Here is a 21,559-nt window from a genome sequence, read left to right on the forward strand (position 1 = left end):
TTATGCAGTGTATTAATCATTTTTGAACAAGGAACCCCTCATTTTCATCTTGAACCTGGCCCTGCAAATTGGAACCAATTCCTAAACGGTTAAGAAACTGGTCCTGGTGACTAATCAAGTGTTAAATGCCTTCTCGTATCGATGAGTACATGCTTGCTCAAAAATGCTAGCCAAAGGAACAGTACTTCCCCAGTTTCAAAATACCTCCCTCCTGGAGATTCATTTGCACTTCATCAGCTCATCTTTTTTGGAGGCATGTGTGGCTATGTCCTCTTTTGAGCCCAGTGAAAAGACTTGGAGGACAGAAAGAAAGAAAGAGAAAGGAGAGATGGCAGTGGCTATCGGCTTAGGCAATTCTCTCTCTCAGTCTGGGCTCCAGCTGCCTTGCCCTCCACTCGGATTCCTGGTTCTGCACTGGGGCTGCCCTCCCCAGGGAAACTGGCAATTTCTGCGGACATTTTCAATGGTCACGACTCGGGGGAGGGTTGCTGGTGGCATCTGCTGGGTGGAAGCCAGGGGGTGCTGCTAAGCCCGCGACAGTGCACAGGACAGCCCCCCACGATGAAGCATCTGGTCCTGAGAAAACCTGCCCACCAGCCCAAGTGCCGAGGCCCAGCCCTCTCTAAGCCAGGGGGCAGCGCCGGGCTCCTTCTCTCCCAAAGAGCCACCGACAGAACCAGGAAAGTCAGAGGAGTCCCGGAACCAATGGTGATGTCAGGGATTTTTGTTTTTCAGATTCACGTGGCATGAAAGGATGACAGACTCGGGAGGGCCCCAGAGGCACACCCTTTGTTTTCTATCGACATTGCTTTCCCAGAAAGTTCCTGAGAAGTCAGACGCTTCGCTTCACTGCATAATATCTGGTAACCGTCAGCCGCTAATTACCTCTGAAATCTCCCTGTGGACCATGGTTTTCGGCTCACAAAGGCATTATTAAAACATCACTTGTGGAAAGGACCTGGGAAGCTTGGTCTGAGTGACCAGTTGAACAACTAAATCCTCTACGATGATTTTTTTTTTTTTTTTCTGGAGGATTTCTTCGAGTAACTTCCTGGACACATTTTAGTGATCTTTTTCACTTCACATTGTGGTTCTTGGTTAGGCGACTCCCACACCTGTTATTTTTTTCAAATAATACAGTCTTCACTTCCTGTGTGCATAGGAATGGCATGAATAACTTTGCTTCAGATGACTTACTGAAATCTTCCATCACTCTTTCCTTGATATCCCCAAACTGGTTAAATGCATCTCTGGCTGCTTGCATTCCTCAGGTGGGCTAGTCAGCAGTAAAGAAGTCAAAACCAAGGCAGAGGGTGCCCAGTGGAGGAAAAGCAGGGGACTGGAACTCCCCCGGGACTGGAGAGTACATGACCCAGACCTGACCCCAAATAGGCACCCCCAGTGGTAAGAAGGATTTGTTATTAAAAGCAAATAGTAGAAGCAAAATAATAGGGCAGCGAAGTGGTCTCTTGTACCTTGTGGGTTCTTTTCTTTCTTGGATTATATCTCCACCTTCAAAAACATAGAGGCACCAGTGCTCTTTCCTGAGGATTCACAGAAAACTCTTCTCCCTTGAGATCCCTTTTTCTAGAGAAGAAGAAGAAAAGAGCCAGCTTCTGAAATGGCCAGGCTTCCTTAGCCGAAGTCGTAATAAAATCTCATCTCTGGCCTGGGTGCTGGGGTGTGCAACTCTGTGCTCAGGCTCTTCTACGAGGCCAGAGCCAAGGGCCCCCCTCTTTCTCGGTGTCTGTCCACAGCCATTCAGAGGAGGGACATGCACGAGTCCACCATTGAGCCTTCATACTCGGGCCCCTGTGGCTCCTCAGGAAGCCCCAGTGTTTGGTCATACCCTAAACTTGGCCACCAGTCCCCACACATATTAGCCAGATGCTTGTGAAACATTCTGGAGGTGGCTCTTAGTATCTGACCTGCAGGTAGGCTTAAAAAACAAGGGTAGGATTTTCGGGTGAGGTTTCCAGCAAGTGGAGGGAGAAAAGAGAACCACCCACAAGGTACAAGATACCACTTCCCTGTGCAAGTCTCATTTCTGGCTGATTATTCAGATCTATACTGCACAAAAGGAAAAAACCAGTCAGCCATTAAGAAACTGGGGGCATCAACCAGCCCTGATCAGTCTGAATAAAAAAAAATGGGGGTCCAAGTGATTAGAATGAGTTCCCCAGGCCCAGTTGCATGCATACTTTATATACCTTCCTTTTTTTTTTTTTTTTTAAGATTTTATTTATTTGTGTGTGTGTGAGAGAGGGAGAGAGCACAAGCAGGGGGAATGGCAGGCAGAGGGAGAAGCAGGCTCCCTACTGAGCAGGGAGCCGGATGCGGGACTCAATCCCAAGACCCTGGGATCATGACCTGAGCCAAAGGTAGACGCTTAACTGACTGAGCCACCCAGGAGACCCTATATACCTTCTTAAAAAAAAAAAAAAAAAAAAGAGTCAATTATACACAAAAAAAGGGGCAATTAGATGCTTCCTGAGAAGGAATCTAATAAAACTGACTGAACGGGGGACACAAGGCTGATAAGAACCAATAGAAATGAATTATGATCAGCAACCTCCTTGATGGTTTTTCAGGGAAGCTCATTTTTGGTGGTTTAGTCATTTGCCTGGAAGGGACTCAGCCAAGCCACTGGTAAAGAAGGATCTGTCCTTGCACGCAGATCTGTCTGCTTCTGGTTCTGGCGACTGATTAGTCAGGCACCTACCTAAAGGGAGGGGTCAAGGAGTAACAACCACAGTTGCCACCAAGCACATTCATGGTATTAGCAGAGAGGTAGCCTAGCTGGGAGACTCCAAATCAGACAAGACACAGAGAGGGAGGCGGGGGCTCTGAGCACGCTCAGGTCCTGTCCATGGTACAGGTCTCAGAAGCACATGGAGTTCTTCTCTTAGTAGTCTCTGGGGCTACTCACCAAATATCCTGTGATAAATCAGACAGAAACACAAGAAGGATGGATCTAGAAAGTGTCTTGTTTCCCAATACTGGGCTTTCCTCCTATACACATGGCACATTTTGATAGGTTTTCAATGATACGGAGGCTAGGGGGAAAGCTCCTTGCGACACACTGGAAACCTTCCTTCGCCTGTCACAAGGGGTAGAAAATCCCAAGAGGTGAATGGGATTCCTGGGGGTTTCACCAGATGAGTCCATCAGCATCACAAGGGCAGGATGAGCTCCTTCTGAGGGAGAAGGCTTAGGGCAGTTCCCGTGAGACCTCCCTCAGGTATGCACAGTCCCAGCCTGGGAGACGCTCACCCCAGACTCTTTTATCCTCAGGAGACAGCATTTGTTCCTCTACTTCGTTCTTCCCTCTTCTGTGCCGTAACATAGGCTCAACTCTGAGTGCTGCCAAAGTATAATTTTCCAAAGGTCAAGGGACTTCCATGCAAATATGAAATGAACACTTCAATGGTTTTTGTTCAATTCTTTGAGTAAAGAGGGAACTGGAAAGTAGGAAATCCTGGTCAGAAGACATTTGAGGAATTAGGTATTTATAGGCAATTTCATAAAAGAATGTTAGGATAAGATTGCTGACCCAGGTAAAACACTGGTCAATAAGCCACGACGTACAGAGTTATTTTTTTTTTCTTCCAGGCAGAGATTATTTACATCTCCGTTGGATAAAAATCTACCAGTGTACATGTAACTTCACTAAACCTGGGAATTTTAATCAGTAGTAATCATTGAATTAAACAGAGTACATTCCCCTAGATAATTCTTCGATGGACCTTTGTCCCCCTGTGACATTGAAAGAAGATACTATCCACGTTTTTGCCTCAATACAAGTTTTTGATAATTTTTCTTAATAGCTCCTTGAGATTAGGGAGAGCATCTTTCATTTTGTATGCCTCATCCTCACCCCAGCACCACACCATCTTAGGCACATAGCGTGCTCAGTCATGCTTATTGAATGATGCATTTGAATCAAGGAAAGGGAGATTTTCCAGTTCCCCGACTCGACATACTTTATCATGCTCATCCCTAGTGTTTATTACCCATTCTTGTTCATAGCTTTAGGATTTACTTTTCTAAAAATACTTAATGTAATAAGAATATTCTTATTTCTTCATTATCAGGTCAGCCCAAGCCAAAGGTAACTTGGTATAAGAATGGTCGCACCATCGATGAGTGTGGCATTGTTTCCAGTTACGAATTCTTCCAGAATCAGTATATTCATGTGCTACATCTCTGTCGGTAAGTGAATGTATCTCTGTGGACGGTTTGCAAAGGTCCCTGCATTCTGTCATGGGCTGGTTGCTATCAGGTAAGGCCAAAAGATTGGCTCCTGTTCGCTTTTTGCATCCTAATGTTAGATGCTATGAGCAGGCGTCAGCCAAGGCGTCCAGCTGAGCTCTGTCTGGTAAATTGTTCACACTCTTCTAATTTGCTGCCATTGATGGAATTGCAACTTTATCTAGAATTGTATTCAAGGTGTCCAGGCATTTTCGTTCATTAAATGAGCTTTTCATTTAATCTTGTTCTCTCTGGCAAGTCAAGAAATGTAACAGGGTTTTGGCACTGTCATTGAATCTTTCTTGTGTTAACACTGGAAGGAAGGAGGAGTGGCTGGCCATGATCCCATAGCACACTGGTGATGGTGGAAGGCTGGAAACCATGCCTTCTGGCTTTATTTTAGGAAGTAGTATGGTCTAGTACAGTGGCTTCTATTCTTTTTCATTTCCCCAAGAACTATTTTTTCAGATGAAATCAGGAAGCTCCACATGTGAAGTAGAGAAACAGAACAGCTTTGGTTGAAGCTGGGTGGAGAGCCTGTGCTCTTGGTCCCCAGTGCTACTGAACTGGTCACGATGTTCCTTACGGGGACTCTGAGGAGCCTGAGGTCTGCAGAGCGTGATAGGAAAATGATTGGTAGGCATGCGCATGCGCCGATAGCCTTGGATCTGAGAATAACAAAGTAAGACTTGGGTTTGAATTCTGGCTCTACTATTTCCTGGCTGTGTGACCGTAGCCGCTATTGAACCTCTCCAAAACTGAATTTCTTTATCTGCAAAATGAAAGGATTGCTGAGAGAATTAAATGATTTTATGCTTGTAAAGTTTCTTGCTATGTAGTAGTTCAATAAACACTAGCTTTCTTATCTTCCTATCCACTCTTTTGTATCAAAGTATGATCAGAGATCATTTTATCACTGAATGATCTGTGAATCATTGAAATGCTTCACTCAACTGGCTTACAGAATATCTAACCTGATATTCAAGACATTCATTTATTTGTCTACTATTTAATCCTTTAAAAAAAGATTTTATTTATTTATTTATGAGAGAGAGAGAGAGAGAGAGAGAGAGCGAATGCAGGGAAGGGCAGAAGGAGAGGGAGAGGCAGAGAATCTCAAGCAGACTCCGCACTGAGCATGGAGCTCAATGCGGAGTTTGATCTCACAACCCTGAGATAGTGACCTGAGTCAAAACGAAGAGCCAGATGCTTAACCGACTGAGCCACTCAGGCGCCCCCATCTACTATTTAATTCTTTAAACAATATTCATCAAGCAACTATTATATGGCAGGCATGTTACATAATGCTAGAGCTAGAAATGAACAACATAAGTGTTGTCTCTGCCCTCATGAAATCTCAAGTCCAGTACAGAAGGTAAGTGGTGAACAAATCACATGCCCTTTTCCCCCTCACTCCCCAGTATCCTGGGAGCCAGTCCAGTTGTCACTTGCTGAACCTCATCCATGGAGTAGACTTTCCTGCCTCTTCAATCCAACTTGGCCCAGGCCTTCCCCTCCCTCCTCTTCATCCTGTTCAACTCAGAATCCATCTCTATGGTTCACAATAATTCTAGTTACCACGGCTCTGTCCAGCCTCAGACATCCTCTGCTCTTTTGCACAGGCCCCCCCTTTGGTGCTTATTTATTGCTTCGGATTGACAGTTCAGTAGACTGTGGACCTCCTAGGGGGGCAGGAACCTTCTCTGTTTCACACTAATGTGACGCCTAGGGCCTAGTACAGTGCAACATAAATATTTACTAAGAGGATAGGTGGGTGGATGGCTTTATATGTACCATAAATAGACATGATGTTAATTTAGATCAGCATTGGCAAACTTTTTCTGTAAAGGGCCAGACAGTAAATATTTTAGGGTTTGAAGGCCAAACGGTCTCTGTCACAACTACTCAACTCCACCATCGTAGTGTAAAAGCAGCCATAGACAATATGTTTTGTTTTTTTTTTAAAGCATGGTTGTGTTCCAATAAAACTTTATTTACAGAAACAGATAGGGGGCCAGATTTGGTCTGTGGGCTATAGTTTGTCAATCCCTGGTCTAGATGGTAAGATCCTTGAGTATCTACATACTGTACTTCTTCATGTGTTTTCCACTCTTGCCTTTGTCCCTCTGAGCTCTCAATCCATATTTCTTGATTGACTAATTTTAGTCTCACACTAAGCTAAAACATTATACTCACCTTTTTAGCCAGAAGAGAGACTTAATGAGTGTTCTTTTACTGATGGAATGCCGTTTAAGAATTGAGGTTTGTTATTTATGTTATTTGCTGTTAATACAGGACCAGAAATGTAGGCAAAACCAATGTTTGTGGGGTAAGGGAGCTAAGGGATGGAGGAATGAGAAGGCCATGATGAAGCCCAGGGGCAGGTGGGCAGGTTAAAATGGGAAGAGAAACTTAGGAAGAGAACTTGAGCTGTGGACGGGGCACGGAGTCCTCATTCTCGTCCTAGAAGTCCAGCAGGGCACCAGTTTATGGTAACAACTGAAGACTTGAGATGACAGAATGTACTCTTTCCAAACTCCTGTTTTGCCATTTGGAAAAGTAGCCCACTTACTGGGAAAAGCATTCAGTCATGGTGCAAGGAGTATTGGTGGGGCAATACAATAATAGATGTGGTTGCATTTTTCTGCTTCGTAGTCAGTGTGCTGGGTACTAATGGTCTTTTGAAAGTTCTGACTTTTTACACCCGTAAAGTTCTGAACATTGCTGCCCATGAACATCCCCCAGGGAACTTTTAAAACCCCTTAATGCTTGACCTTCAACCTTGACTAATTCAATCTGGACCCCAGGTGATTCCAATGTAATTGCCCAAGGTGAAAAATTCTTATTTATTTATTTATTTATTTTAGTAATCTCTACACCCAACATGGGGCTCGAACTCACAACCCCGAGATCAAGAGTTACATGCTCTTCCCACTGAACCAGCCAGGCGCCCCCAAGACGAAAAATTCTTTACATCCTAAAATATTCACCTGCCAAGTAGTTTGACTTTTACCAGTGTGTTAAATGCTGGTTAGGCAAATGAATTGTATTTTGTGCCAATGCCTTTCAAAGATTAAACACTGGTTGTTCGTTATAATATTAGTCTCAAATTTTCTTACCATCATTGGGTCACCATAAACCACCAGATTAACTCATAGTTCCCCCAAAGGAAAGTACTTTCATTTTTAATCTCCCTGAGTTTAGTCTTTGGGTCATTACATCTTCACTCTCAGATGTTCAAAAGCTCCCATTCCTGTGTTTCCCAAGGGTTTTTTTCCTGGTTTGATAGACCTAATCTGCAGTTCTGCTCTGGGGTCAAGAGCTTCTTAGTTGACCTTCTGATCTTCCCTCTTTCCTTACCTAGCACAGTCCTTCTCCATCCTCCCTGGGTCCTCCTCCTTATGCCCCTCTAATCTTGTCATACCATGTACTTCGGACAAGTGAGACGGCTCCGAGGAGATTGATCAGTGCTGTTGGGACCTTTGCATACCACAGGTCAAGTGTGCTTGGCAGGCGGAGGAGTGGGAAGCCAGGAGAGCATTCCAAGGGCGAGCAACATCAATAATAGCATGGTTTGCCCCGTAGCATCAAAAGTTTTTTTTTTTTTTTCAGAAGATGTGGGGGTTGGGACGAGGAAAATGCAACTAGATGTTTTCTACCTCATAGAAAGCAAGTTGCAAAGAGCGTGTACACAAACGAGGAATTGTGGTCTCTTCTGAACACAATGTAAAGAAAGGCAGCTGAACAAGAGATAAAAATCTGTCCAGGAACTCACACCTAGAGAGACACACTCCTTTTCTCAGCAAGGAGGCCTCTTAGTGGTCATGATCGCGTCCCGCCGTGCTGAGCACGGATTACAAGAGAGGCAGAAGTGAGGGGGAGGCAGGGTGGGTGGACTGGGCCCCCGAAAACCTGGATCACAAGGAGGCGTGAGGCTGCTCTTCCTGTCCCTCGTCAGCTCAGCCCCGGCCCTACAGAGGACCTGGTGGGGACGAAGGCCAGGAGGCCTGCACAGTCACCACGAGCCAGTCTGCTCATGATGTGTACAGATTGAATAGTGTCCCCCCACCAAAATTCATGTTCACCTGGAATGTCAGGATGTGACCTTATTTGGAAATAAGATGTTTTCAGCTGTAATTATTTAAATGAAGGGGAGATTGTGGTGGATTAACGTGGGTTTTAATTCAATAAATGGTGTTTTTATAAAAAGGAGAAAACAGACACAGAGGGGACATAGCCATGTGAAGACAGGCAGAGACCACAGGGATTTAGCTACAAGCCAGGAAATGCTGAGGACTGCCCCCCACCACTGGAAGCTAGGAAGGGGCAAGGGAAGATTCTTTCCTAGAGCCTTCAGAGGGAGCACGGCCTTGCCAACACCTTGATTTGAGACTTCTAGCCTCCAGAACTGTGCAAGAATAAATTTGTGTTGTTTTCTTGCTACCCTCTTCGTAGTAGTGTGTTCTGGCAGCTCTAGGAAACGAATACGTGGTGTATCTGAACATTCTAGCAAAAAAGAGTGCTGCCATTTGCCTACCTTGACTTAGGGCCGACCAACTTATCTGATAATGTAGTACTGGTTCCCCAAATACCAGCTGGGTTCATCTGGGCCACCTGGGAGGCATCTATGGGTCAGGGGGGGGAAGGAACATTTTTCCAATTATGCCTCAAACTGGATATTGATTCCTCAAGACTTTGAAGGAAAAATCAATATGAAGGTTTCCTGGGTCACTTGTGTTTTTGCTCCCAGGGGACATCTGGCCATGTCTGGAGATACTTTTGATTGTCACAGCTGGAAAGGGATGCTCCTGGCATCCAGGGAGGAGAGGCTAAAGGTGCTGCTGGACATTGGACATTGGCTGGGGCGATCCCCACGACAAAGAACTATCCAGTCTACAATGTCAGTAGTGTTGAGGCTGAGAAGCTATGTAATAAACCACCACCAAACAGAGTGCCTTGAAACAGCAGTGGCTTATTATTTCTCATGGTCTGGTGGGCGGGTTGTGGTTCCTCTGCTGGCTTGGCCTGGCTCACTCAGTGCTCCCTCTGACCACTTGAGTCAGTTGGTGGATTGGTTGGTCTGGAAGGTCCAAGATGGCTTCACCAACAGGTCTGGCCGTCGATGCTGGCTGCCGGCTGGGCCACCTCCGCTCTCCTCCACCTGGGCTCCTATCCTCCAGTAGTCTACAACCTCTTGAGCTCCACTGTTAACGCCGGTCCCCACACATCCCCCTGGTCAGAGCAAGACACTGGGCCAGATTTCAGCAGCACGAAAGCAGATGCCACCCCTTTAAGAGTGGAGTGGCGAAGTCACATTGCAATAGGGCATGCGTAAGTGGATGGGAGGAATTCATGGCAAACTGTGTCATCTACTACCCCCTCTATCCATCGAACACCTACCTAATTAATCTTTTTAAATCACCTACTTGCAAGCCTCTTTATCCCACTTGAAAACAACTTTCTAAGGCTCCTTTTTGCCTATAGAATAATTGTTTTCATTCTTATTCCATTCATTATTCTGTAAGCATCAAGCGCACTTTGTCGGTTCTCATCACAGCCCGAGATAGGAGGATGCAGGGTGGTAAGAAAATGTCTCGCCCCTGTCTTCTGTGATCTCACAATCCAGCGGAGGAAGCAGACACATCAGAAGACAATTAGCAGAATGAGTCAGGGTTTTTCTTCCTGATACCAACCAGTTCCGACACCAGCTGTCTGTTTTACAATTCCATTCAGTTCTGACACCAGATATTCAGAGGGAGCATCCGATTCCGTAGGTTTAAGACCTCCCTCCCTCAAAATTGCCCCCCCCACCCCCACTTCAGACACCAGATTATCCACATTTCTGTCTGACTGGCTACAAAGTCAGAGGGTTCCCACAATCTCCTCTCCCTCCTTCAGGTTCCATAATTTGTCGGAACAACTCAGGACTCAGGGAAAATACTTGACTTACGATTATCATTTTGTCATAAAGGGTACAATTCAGGAGCGGCTAAATAGAATCGACACGAGGGCAGAGTGTGGGGTCAAGGCTGCAGCACTTGGGGGGACCTCTCCAGGTATGCCACTCTCCCAGAACCTTGATACATTCACCAACCTGGACCCTTTCTGAACCCAGGACTTTAGGGGTTTGTATGGGGCTTCCATTATGTAGGTATGACTGGTGATTAACAGTCTTCAGCTCCTCTCCCTCTCTGGAGGCCTGGGAGTGGAGCTGGAGGTTCCAACCCTGTAATCATGCCTTGGTCCTTCTGGGACCAGGCCCCCTCCTGAAGCTACCTAGGGGTTCTCATTACCATGCAAAGGACATCACTCCAGAGATTCCAAGGGTTTTAGGGGCCATGTGCCAGGAACCTGGACAAAGACTGAGTATTCATTTTTATTATACCACACCAAGCATGTGTTAAGATGGAGCTGAAGAGAAAGCATCCTGGAAGACCAGAGTAAAGGCCGTTAAGTCAGACTCTGCCGGGTGGGGGTAGGTAAGGGGCCAGTGCGGAGGTACTGGGAAGTTTTCTTAGAGGTGCCGCCAGCATGAAGCCTTGAAGGGCCTGGAGAAGGTGGATGGGAGGGAGGGGAGGATTGCGCGTCCCCTGGGATGAGAAAAGCATGAGCAATGGCACGAGGGCACTACCTCCTGGGGTGACTGGGGTGCATTCAGTCTCTGGCAGGGGTACGGGCAGGGCCCGGGGGGCAAGCAGCCTGCACTGGAGAACAGCCGGGAGGCCAGGCTGGGGCTGGACCCAGAACCCATGTGTCCTAGCTAAGAGGTTTGCACACTTGTCCTAAAGATGATGCCCAGACTAGGAAGGAGTTTGGGGCAGCAGAGGATCATGGGAAGGTTTGCATTTTTAAAAACCTCCCTCTGACTGGGACACCTGGGTGGCTCAGTCTGTTAAGCGTCTGACCTTTGATTTTGGCTCAGGTCATGACCTCAGGGTTGTGAGATCGAGTCTCGCTTCAGCTTTTTGTTGGAAGTTCAGCTTCTAGGGGCAGGGACTGGGATTTCTGTTATCTCTTATCCCCGCAGCCTCATGTGTTTGTAAATGATGACTAAATTCTCCGGGTCCTTCCTCAAAGTCCACACTTTTGCTGTTGCCATGCTCTACCACTTATTAGCTGTGTGGCCTGGAGCAAGTCAATTAACTTCTCCGTGCTTTGGTGTCTTCATAAACGATTTTTTGTGATGATTTAAATGAGATTATTCATGTAGAATGGTCAGCAAAGCGTGCATTAAGCATGCACCAAATATTAGGTATTAGTAACTAATACTATTTTACTGACCATTCCCTGAAAGCTATGTGGTCCCAGAATTACTCTGAATCACTCTGCCCTAGCTTATAGTAGTTGTATTTAGAGCCAGGATACTTTTATATGAATAGTTTTGAAAAGTGTTAGAATCAGTGGAACATTTTCCAAGACAGGAAAGAAGTGGACATTTAACAGGTGAGCTGGAACACAGACCCAGGTTGAAGCTGTTTTTCTCATCCGTGTTTGTACCTGAAACCCTGTTTGGATGGTTTTTAGATGGTGGACTCTGTGATTTTAGTGATGTCTTAGACTTTTTAGTTATTCCTCACATCTAGGTGGAGCTTTGGGACACTGTGTTATATTCTCGAAGCCACTCCAGTTTATAGCAAAGAGTTGTTTATAAGTTCTTGTTGTTTGAGTCGAAGACTTTGGTTTTTGGAGGCCGCTTGCTGGACATGATCACCCAGGGAAACCCAAACTCCTTGCCAAACATCTAAAAACCATGAGTTGTTGGTCGAGAATGAGTCTGGGCAAATGAGTATTGGAGAATCAGTTTAAAACATCTATATTCCTGCAAGAAACACTTCAAGGCACCTGTCCTGCTAACAGAATTGTCACCATCAACTTTACTTACAAAGGACAGGAGATTATTTCCACCATTTAGAGCAAGGATATGAAGCTGGGTTGTCTGGATTTAAACCCCAGATCTTATACACTGTATCATCTTCAGCAAGTTACTTAGCCTCTCTGAGACTCAGTTTTCTCATCTGCAAAATGGGGATAATGATAGTACTGCTTTATGGGATTGGTATGGGGATTAAATCAAGATGTGCAAAGAATTTAGAATGCTCTGTAAATAATAGTTATTTTATGCAATTTGAACATGTCCCCACATGGAACTATAATTTTGGAACTGATTAAAAATAGGGCAACTTGGAGGTAGGAAAGGTAGCATAGCTTGGCTGCATTTCCCCTCTGCTATTTCCCCTCTGCTATTTCCCTCTTGGAGGGTAAGATATAATTAATGTGTTTCATCAAGGAACCATTGGGTAGAAATAAAGATGACTGAATCTTGCTGTCTTGACTAAGACAGGAAAAGGCATTTCATCTGGGGTTGGAAAGCATTTTGTGGACTTCATGTTCCTGTGAGCTTAAGTAGGTCTAACAAGTCTTAAGGATGACTGGTAGAACTTTCAGCACCCCAAGGCCTCTGTGTTCCCAGCACGGAGCCCAGGTGGGCATTCCTCCTGAATGAATTCAGTGTTGTAGTCATTCCTCAGACCATGCCTGGAGCATTTCTTGAATGAGTCCTGAGGGTCTGACGAGAAACTCCCATTTAGTCCCCAGGGTAATGGGTCTGTGCCGAGAATTCACATTGTCCTCCCATTCTGGTTTTGACTTTGGTTAGGTAAGTGTGTCAGAGGAGTGAATGGTTATGGGAGCCATGAAATGGGACACTCATCTTTTCCTGGGGGCTGGACTTGGGCCGTTGCTCTCACTGTGGTGCTGGCTCTCAGGGCAAATCAATGCTAGTTTGGGAACAAGTGACAGATTGATCCAGGAGCCCCTCCCAAGATGTCGGGACAGAGAAAGGTGCAGTAATCCCTGGAAATTGGACGAGTGCTAAATGTCTTTGTAAACGCCACTCCATCACCACCTTCTGAGGACTTAGGGCAGACCATTCGGGAAGCTTTGGGCCAGCTGGGGTTCGGTTTTAATTTGTAATCACAGAATCTCGGTCCAGCACTTCTGATGACTGACAAGATGGGGAGTCTCACGGCTGTACAAATCACGGCGTTAGTACTAGCAACCATTTGACTCTGTTTTAAAGGTGAGCATCATAAAGAAGGTACTTGACAAGTGCAGACAGCTACTTGGGAGAAGAGCTGGAACCAAATCAGGCCTAGGATGGGCTTTGCTCCAACTCTGAAGGGAGGGACGCAGGGCAGGTGGTTGCGGGGGCGGGGGCAGGACTAAGAACAAAATTTGGTTTGGGAACATGTGTCCTTGTCCTGGCCAGCACAGCCTTATTTTCTCCCTCTCATGCACTCAGCCAAGGGCCTCCCATGAAGTTTACCTCTATCTTTGTCCCATCATGCCTGGGAGCTTCTCGTATCTCTGACTCTACCCACCTCCTCCCCTTACTTTTAGTTCTTTGTGAGCCTTGGACCCTGAGCCTCCTCTCTGCCTGCCTCCAGACTCCGTCACTTCTGACTGCCTGGTTTGCCCTCTCCCTTCTTCTGAGTCCTACAAGGTTGGGCCAGTCCCAGCACCTCAACCCCTCAGTTCCTAAGACATCAGCCCAGGCCTCAGCCTGAGTCCCACTCATATGGGTGAGGAGGGCCAACTCTCTGGATCCTCCTAGTACCCCCTCGAAGCCACACCTGAGCCCCAGATGAACCCAAGAATGAGCTGGACCTATGAGAGGGGTTTCTACCTGGCATGGTCCACCTGACCCCACCTGCATTAGTCAGCTCAAAATACCACACCCTGGGGGGCTTAACCAACAGAAAGTAATTTCTCACAGTGCTGGAGGCTGGAGTCTGAGATAAAGGTACCAGCATGGTGGGGTTGTGGTGAGAACCCTCTTCCGGGTTTGCATATAGTGACCTTCTTGCTGTGTCCTCATATAGTGAGCAAGCTTTCTACTGTCTCTCCTCATCAGGGCACTAATCCCATCCTGAGGGTCCTACCCTCATGACCTCACCTAACCCTAATTACCTCCCAAAGGCTGCATCTGCAAATACCAACACATTGGGGGTTAGGACTTCAACATAGACATTTTAGGGGGACACAATTCAGTCCATAATACCGCTCCAACTGTGGAAGTTTTCCCAGCCACGTACAAGGACAGGCCTGGACCGGGCCAGTGGGGGTGTGCAGGGGCCCACTGGTTAAGAATCAAGGATTTGCAACAGGCTGGGAGGCCACATGTGGATATTTATGAGGGCTGGCTCCAGAGTCTTATTGCCTGGGGTCAAATCTTGGCCCCATCTCTTAATTGGGCCTGTTGCTTATCCTCTTACCTGCCTCAGTTTCTAGATGTGTAAAGTAGGAATAATAATAGTACGTACCTTGCTGGGTAGATTGGGTAAAGATTAAATGAGATAATACACATTAGGTTTTTAGGACAGTGCCTGGCACTTACCAGATGCTTAGTAAATGTTAATTCTTTTTACCCTGAGGGCTTCCGTATTTTGGTAGACACAGTCATTCTTGGTCATAAGAATTTGAAAGCGGAATCAGGCTGCCTGCCCATTTCAGAGAAGAAGGGATCAAACTGACCTCTGAATTCTTGAATGAGAATCTTAGTGCAGATTTCCAGAGCTGATGTTAAGAAGCCAGGCTCAGGCTAAAGACACGGACCCTACTTGGGTGGTCAGGACAGATGCAAGACTGTATGTGAAGCTTGGGGCAATTCTTTTTTTCTTTTTTTTTTTTAGATTTATTTATTTATTTGAGACAGAAAGAGAGAGTATGCATGAGGGGGAGCACAAGCAGGGGCAGAGGGAGAAGGAGAAGCATATGCCCCACTGAGCAGGGAGCCTGACGTGGGGCTTGATCCCTGGACCCCTGGATCATGACCTGAGCCAAAGGCAGAAGCTTAACCGACTGAGCCACCCAGGCGATCTTAATGCTTTAACTCAGTTCTGAGCCATTTCAGAGCTCAAAGATGTTAATGAGGTCTAGCAGCTTGCTCCCACAGGGCCTTTGCACTTGCTCTTCCTTCTACCCGGGATGTTCTCTCCCCACATAGCCCCATGGCTAGTTCTCGTGTCTGCTCCAACTCACCTGGATCACTAAGGCCTTCTCTGACCAGCCACCCATAGTACCACCTGCCCCCAGCATGTCCTACCTTTCTTATCTTTATTTTTCACATAGCACATGACATAATGTGTGTGCGTGTACATATATTTAACAGCTTTGTGTAGGTGTAGTTGACACACAATGAACCACACATTGAAAGCGTTCAGTTTGGTAAGCTTTGATGCATGCATACACCCATGAAGCCATCACCACTATCAAGATGAGCGTATCTCTCACCCTCAAACGATTTCTCAGTGCCCCTTTGCAGTCCAGCCCTTCTGCCCCTCTCTCCCGCCCATCTTACACGGCAACCCCTCTGCCTTCTATCCCTGGAGACAGGTTCGTCTTTTCTAGAATTTTATATAAATGAGATCATAGAGCATGTACTCTTTTGTATCTGGCTTCTTTCACTCCCCATAATTATCTTCAGAATCATCTGTGTCCTTTCGTGTGTCAATAGTTCCTTCCTTTAATCATGGAACAGTGTTCCAGTGTTTCATTGTTTGGATCTACCAGAATTTGTTATTCCATTCACCTGTGGATGGACACTTGGATTGTTTCCAGTCATGATGCTTATTTATTTGTATTTGTGTTTATTGTGAGTATCCCCCAGCTGGAATGTAAATTCCATGGGAACAGAAAGGTGTCCAGTGTTCCCTGCTGTACCTCCAGGGCCTGCTCAGTGTCTGGCTATCATCAGACATTCAGTAAGGATTTATGGGATACATTACATAATGCATTCGGTACTTTTGTTATATTCGCCACAGTTTTGCCAAGGGAGGGGGAAATGCTGATAGGGTTCAGGCACCCTTCCTCAAAATATGGCACCTTGGCATATTAAGTAATTTAAACTGAAGGAATTATTAAAAATGGCAGAAGGAGGAAGGTCTGAGCCCCCCACCCCCACCCCAACCATCCTTTCCCTGCTTCCCTGAAACAGGTCATAAATCCTATGTGAAAGGTACATTTCCTGTGCCAGGAGGAGGGAAGCCATTTTTATCACCAGAGACAGGGAATCTGGGGCCAGATCTGTACACAAACAACCTTGTCACACTCATTCTTACCTTCCTAGTTACTTTACTTCTTCACCATTTGCTACCTCTAGCCCAAACCCCTTTGTCTTATCAATTCTTCACAGACTTATTGTTTCTTTGTCTAAAAGGTATAAAAGCTTTCCGCTCTTGTCACTTCTTCGGGTCTTCATTCTCTTGTGAAGGCTACCTTGTATGTGCAAAAATTAAATAAAATGTGTATGCTTTTCTCCTGCTAGTCTGTCCTTGTCTTTTAATTTTCAGACCCATGCAAGGATCCTGACAGGGTTGAGGAAACTTTTTCCTCCCCTGCAGAACCATTCCATGGTTCCTCCCCATGAATGTGGGGACCTGATTTGAATTACTGTGGCTTCTTGGTGGTCAGCAGACTATTACTTTAGAGACTATGCAGTCTAAGGGGATTGTGAAGACAGGAAGTAATTATAAAAGGCCTCTCCCCTGCAGGAGCTGTAGGAGCAGGCCACTATGTCAAGAGACCCTGGGGCCATTTGAGCTTCTGAGTCTGAGCTTCTGATCTTTATGTGGCTGCCCCCTCTCTGTCCTTGTCATTTCCCATTCCCTGGGTTGCCACGCCAGTAGCGTGAGGATTCTTCCTCCTCATCAGCCTAGATCAGCTTTCCTACAACCTGAGCCTGCTCCTCCCAGGTGCCTTATGGCTCCCTGCTTTCCTACCGGCTGCCAGGGGCCACCCTTGCTCACACACAGGGTCCCAGGAGATGGGAGCGAGGCAGACGCACAGTGAGATGGCCCAGAAGAATGACAGAGAGGGACATAGCAAGCACCAAGGCTCTGGCAGAGCAGCAGACAAAGAGAAGCCATCAAATTGTGACAGTTTCTTCTCTGACCGCAGGCCTCCCAGGCTGCTTTTGAGAGAGAAGTTCTTGGGTCTGGTTTTGTGCAACCCCCCCCCGCCACACACACACACCTGGGTGCAGTGGTTGGTTTTCTAAAAAAGCAAAACTAGTTCCAACACCCAGAGAGCTGTTTGTGGGGGCAGCTTGTCAGGCATTTACTGGGAACTCAGCTTAAATTGAGCAGTGAGTCAAGTGACGGCAGATATTTTTCTGAGAATTTAATAAAGGGACTTTCACCCTTTAGAAACACTGGAGTCCTGGAGCTGGAAGTGACTCTAAGACCTTGCCCTTCAAAGTTGATTTTGGAGCAGCAACAGCAGCTGCAGCCCCTGGGGCTCGTTAGGCTGCCTGAGTCCCAGGCCCCTCCCCTGCCAATCGGATTCTGCATTTTAACAAGGTCCCGGGGGATTCCTGTGCCTAGTGACACAGAGGAAGCCCAGCTCTAAGGACTATCCCGCTCCTGGCTCTCTGTTACATGTGAAGAACTCTTTAAAAAATACTGACACTCAGGTCCAACATCTAAGAAAGGCTGATTTAATTGGTCAAACCCAGTTGATTTTTACTTTATAGATCACCCAAGGCCCAGAGAGATCATGGGACTCATCCAAGTTCTTAACAACTGGTTAGGAACAAAGCCAGGATTAGAAGCCAAAAATTCTGTCTCCCAGTACCCTCGGGTCCTATTACATTACTCACTGCATTTCCCTCTACCAGAGTCGTCTTCCAAAACAAGACCTACTAACATGTGTGCTGGTGTATAACTCAAAGAGAAGTGATCATGAGGATTGCCTTCAAAAATCAGGATTAATGGAGGGCCTCCTGTATGCCAGAGCCATTCAAGACCCTAGAGACCCTATAAGGGAGCACAGTGAAGTCCTGATCTCATGGGACAGGGATAGAGAAAGAGTCACACGTTAGTCACACCAGCAAAGCCAGTGGTGTCAGGTGACAAAGAGTAAAGGAGGGCAGGGAAAGGAAGGAGTCTCAGAAGGAAGCTGTCTGTGCTGAGGTGCTATGAGCACAGGTGGGGAGGGTAAGAGTGGGACAGTGGTGGCATTATTCTGGGGCAGAGTGTTCTCTTCAGAGGGACCAGCAGGGGCAGAAGGAAGCTGGAGGTGGGGGCATGCAAGGTCACTGTGGCTGCTGCAGAGGACACAGGGCAGAGCGAGGAAGACCCGCAAGCAGCAATGCCATGATCCAGACAAGGGAGGAAGTGGCCCAATCCAGGGTGGTCCTGGATCAGGTGGCAAGAAGCCGCCAGGTTCTGGATCCATCTGCCAAGAGTTCCTGCTGGATTGGATGCAGAAGGGGAATGAAAAATGGGACTCTGAAGTGTGCCCCATGAATGATTAGTAGAACGAATGACAATTTTTTTTTTTGAGACAAGAAGTAGGTTTGGATAGGAAATTCCAGAGGTTGATTTTGGGCGTGCTGGGTGTTTGATGAGTTAGCAGTACTGGTCGTTATGGATTCTAAGCTAACTTGCTTTTATAAAAGAGCTCTGAGTCCTCCAGTGTCTAGGGGTGTGTGGTTCTCGGTCCTGTTCTCAAGATGCCATGTCTTTCAAAGATGGATTTACAATTTACTGTAGGAGTTTTTCTATGGTCACAATGTACCTTGAGATTTCTGGACACATTCTGGGCATTATGGTAGCCTGGGTGCGTGGTAGGGACTGTTTCCAACTACCCTTGAGTTTTCTTTTGATAAGAGGGTTCAGCTGTCTATTAACTAAGCCTGATGGTAGTAATGCTGCAGGGTTGTTTTTTTTTTTTTTTTTTTTCCTTTCTGAAGTCAGTTTGCTCATTTCTTATTTAAAGAATATCTGGTCAGCCTGCTTTGCTCCCAGAGGTTCAAAACGCTGTCAAAAGCTTAGCACTTTTGTGCCACAAGAGAGCCAAAAATCACTCCTGATACATGCCCAGGCAAAGATCCCTCCTCTTCCATCAGTTTACCAACTCCCCTACCTCCTTCACGATCATACAAGAGCTAACATTCATTTAGCTCAGTGCTTCTGAGCTCTGGCTATCCTTTAGAATCACCTGGGAAGCTTAGAAAATACCCATGGTGAAGCCCTTCACCCTTGAGATGCTGCTTAATTGCTTTTTTTGGTAGAGCCCTGACCCTGGTATTTCTCCCCCTTTTAAATACTTCATTCTTTAGAGCAGTTTTAGGTCCAGTGCAAAGCTGAGCAGAAAGCATAGCTTCCATGTCTGCCCTTGACCCACCCCACGCACGGCTTCCCCCACAGTCAACATCCCCCACCAGAGTGGTAGAGCTGTTACTAGCAGTGGGCCTACACGAGCCATCATTATCACCCGAAGTCCGTGGTTTACATTAGGATTCACTGTTGGTGTTGCACCGCCCATGCTTTTGGATGAGTGCGTAATGACGTGTATTCACCATTATAGTGAATGGTGAATACCAGTTCCTGGTGGGCGACTCTAATGTTCAGCCAGGGCTGAGAACTACTAATTCAGTGCTTCCTGTGTGTGGGGCCCTGCTTTAAGCACTTCTAGGAATAACCTCCCACAGTCCTCATGTCATCCTCTGGGGTAGGTATAGTTATTGTACTTTGGGAGCTTGTCCACGTCACACAGTGAATGGGCAGTGTGTGGACCCAGGCAGTCTTGCTGCTAAGTCTGTCCCTTAATTGCTGCGCTGTACTGGCCTTGCAAACTGCCTCTCCCCTCTGCTCAGAATTGCACTCGGGTGAAGGGGAAAAGTAGAATTCCCACTGCCGTTCACTCGTGTGCCGTGCTCCTGAGAGAACTCTGTGCCTTTCGGTTCCCAGCTCCTGTCCTTAGGGCCCTCTCCCCACCAGCTCATTTTTTTCCTGTCCCTTACACATGACCTGCTCATTCCAGCTCTGCTACACCTACCAGGAATGCCCTCCCCACCTCCCCACCAGCCAAAATTTAATCCTTCCCACTATGCTCAAGTTCCACGCTCCTGGCACGTTGTCTGAAGATCCAGGCCACTCTGACCTCTCCCCTCCTAGCACCAGAAACGCTCCCTGCCTCAATTGTGCCTTTTGAGATTCAATGACACTAGAGTTTGCAAATTGCATATTGCTCCCTGTGTAACACCTGAAAGTCTTATCTCTCTGCAAAACGGGCAGCTCCCCTGGGGAAGGAGACAAGTCTTATGCCATCAATTTCTCTCCCCTTTCTCAAGTCCCACATACTGGCTGGGCATGTCTTGTGGGAGGTCCAACAGGACATATGGGAGAATGAGGTGTTCCTGCTGGAGCAGGGACCACAGGCCATGTCAGGTAGGGAGAGCAGGAGCCCTCCATCCTCACCCTGCTACGTGTCGTGAGCATCTTACAGCATGGTTTCCATTCCTCCCTAAATGGCTGCTTTGATCAGATTCCCAGAGATTCCCAGTAAGCCTGAGGTCCAAACTTCTCAGTCCGGGGTGGAAAATCCCCCCCGATCTGGGCCCTGCCCAATTCCTGGTGGGTGACCTTACCTCCTGATTTATCTGAGTCAGTCTCCATTTCCCAGGCATGGCCCTGGTTTCTGCCTGTGGTCTCGGCGTAAGTATTAATAGTGTCCCTTTTCATCCTCAAAACTGTTCTATTTTTAAAAAAAATTTTTTTAAAGATTTTATTTATTTATTTGACAGAGAGAGACACAGCGAGAGAGGGAACACAAGCAGGGGGAGTGGGAGAGGGAGAAGCAGGCTTCCCGCCGAGCAGGAAGCCCGATATGGGGCTCGATCCCAGGACCCTGGGACCATGACCTGAGGCAGACGCTTAACGACTGAGCCACCCAGGTGCCCCAAACCTGTTCTGTTTAAACAATAAATAATGCAATGGCCCTACCTTTTAGCCCACCACTCCCCCAGAGTCTCACCTTGAGGCTGTTTCTTCTGCCTGGAATGGTCAGCTTCCTCCCCAACCCTGGGCATATACCAACTTTCCTGCCAAAATCCTACTGTGTATTTTCTAGGCCTGCTTCAGGTTTTTTTCTTTCCTTTTTTTTTTTTTTTTTAAAGATTTTACTTATTTATTTATTTGAGAGAGAGAGTGAGCAGGAGAGAGAGCACAAGCCATGGGAGGGGCAGAGAAGCAGACTCCCCGCTGAGCAGGGAGCCCAACATGGGACTCAACTCCAGAACCCTGGGATCATGACCTGAGCCAAAGGCAGACATTTCACTGACTGAGCCACCCAGGCGCCCCTGCTTCAGCTTTTAAATACCCAGGAAACCTTCCCTCATTATCTTGCACCCCCTGACCCGAACCTCCATAATTGGTCAGATTTTTAATAGCCCTTAGCATGTACCATCCTGTATTATAGCCATTGGTATGGATACCTCATTTCTCTTATTGGCTGAGAAGCTCCT

The 21,559-nt window shown here is 46.7% G+C and overlaps 1 protein-coding gene across 1 annotated transcript in view; it reads left to right on the plus strand.

Annotated features, from left to right (window-relative positions):
• The first annotated feature begins 761 nt into the window (after positions 1-761).
• The window catches only part of ALPK2 (alpha kinase 2), a 101,788-nt gene continuing 80,990 nt past the window's right edge, over positions 762-21,559 (plus strand). The window contains exons 1-2 of the mRNA XM_032422594.1: positions 762-863; positions 4,095-4,212. The gene's annotated coding sequence lies outside the window, so the exon portion shown is untranslated. The remainder of the gene's footprint in view (positions 864-4,094; positions 4,213-21,559) is intronic.

Source organism: Phoca vitulina, unplaced genomic scaffold (assembly GCF_004348235.1).
Source record: "Phoca vitulina isolate PV1807 unplaced genomic scaffold, GSC_HSeal_1.0 scaffold27, whole genome shotgun sequence".
NCBI classification, from domain to species: Eukaryota; Metazoa; Chordata; class Mammalia; order Carnivora; family Phocidae; genus Phoca; species Phoca vitulina.